The 1,381-nt window shown below is 40.6% G+C and overlaps 1 long non-coding RNA gene across 1 annotated transcript; it reads left to right on the forward strand.

The window, feature by feature from the left end:
* The first annotated feature begins 6 nt into the window (after positions 1-6).
* Positions 7-844, forward strand: LOC125503303. The gene is made up of 2 exons (XR_007280740.1): positions 7-256; positions 313-844. It is a non-coding gene; the product is annotated as an uncharacterized LOC125503303 (long non-coding RNA).
* Positions 845-1,381: the final 537 nt, after the last annotated feature.

Below are 1,381 nucleotides of genomic sequence, written 5' to 3' on the forward strand. Positions count from 1 at the left end.
CACTGAGCTAATTTGTTTATTGTAGAAAGTGAGTACACATTTTGTGCTACTTTCTTGTATATTCCGGATTTCTCCTACTGTTGTAATTTTTTAGGCAAAGGTGCAGGGCACATTAATTTTGTCGAAAAAATTAATTCAGAAATCGAATCCGTTTGTAAATCCCAACCTTTCCACATCGGGGCTGAATGCAATAAAGATTAGTGGCGTTACAACTACTGCGACACCTCCAGCGCCCGTCAAGGGAAGATTTTTGAAGGTATATCTAGGGAAAAGAAGCTAGGCGTATATGAGAGCATTGCTTTTTGTTTTTAGGTTCGATCATTTACTTCACTGCAGTCAGTGCCATCGGAATGTATTACGATTCCTGACGATCCACCTCCATATAAAATTACAGAAGTGGACCCGCTGAGCTTCACGACTGAAGAAGATCCGTTGGCTCTATCTTCCGAAATTGTCGCAAGACGTAATAACTTTTGCCGTAGATTAGGATAGATTTTCGTTCAGATGGCTTGATGGCTATACGCTCAAAAAATGCTAGTTGAATCTTGAGATAACTTCAGATTTCGGTAAGCGTGAACTACTGGAACACGCTTGCCTTGTAGCCGGCCGATGCCGGCGTCTCTTTCTACCTTTTCGACTGTTAATTTACGACTTTCGGTTTCATATTTCATCCAGAGTAGTATTTAGTAAATTCATCGAGTGCTGGAGCCCTGCGACTTATTTGTGTGCTTATTTGCATTTGATCTTTGATTCGTTTCCGCGTGCACATAATTAGGGCTGTGACGTGACATCGGGGGTGACCCGTAAGTGATGGGGCACTAAGATAATATTTGTCTCAAACAAAGACCTAACTTTTATTAAGGAATAATTGGGAAAAAGAATGTAGACCTTTGTCTAAAGTCTTTGTACAGCGTATTGCACCACCAGTGGACAGTTGTTCTGAAGACGCCACATCTTGTTTGTGTGAAGCCCTGTCTCATATTCTGTGCAAAACGATAGCTAATGAGAAACAGCAGATTTCTGATTTATATGATAGATATGTGTTTTTAATGCCCTGTAAATTGCGTCACATGTTTCTGGAATTAGATTCGTCAGAGCTGGCTTGGAAATAACGGTGGAAAATTTAAAGTCTTCGTAGCTTCTGCTTGTTGCCAAAAATCTGAGTGTCGCGGATAATCGTTCGTGGGGGGTAATCGCACGTCTCATAATGGTGTCTGCTCTCGAAATCATTGGCGTAATTAAGTTTAGCAAATGCAGGTATGTGGCTTCGTCCATACGTAAGTAATTACGAAAATCGTCAGAATCATTGCGTAATTCCGCTATTAAATTCGTATGAGACAAGAAATTCCTATTCAGCAACCATGGTTTACACCATTTCCTT

The sequence above is a fragment of the Dendroctonus ponderosae genome, unplaced genomic scaffold (genome assembly GCF_020466585.1).
Source record: "Dendroctonus ponderosae isolate FM_Combo_2020 unplaced genomic scaffold, Dpon_F_20191213v2 Dpon_F_20191213_1827, whole genome shotgun sequence".
NCBI classification, from domain to species: domain Eukaryota; kingdom Metazoa; phylum Arthropoda; class Insecta; order Coleoptera; family Curculionidae; genus Dendroctonus; species Dendroctonus ponderosae.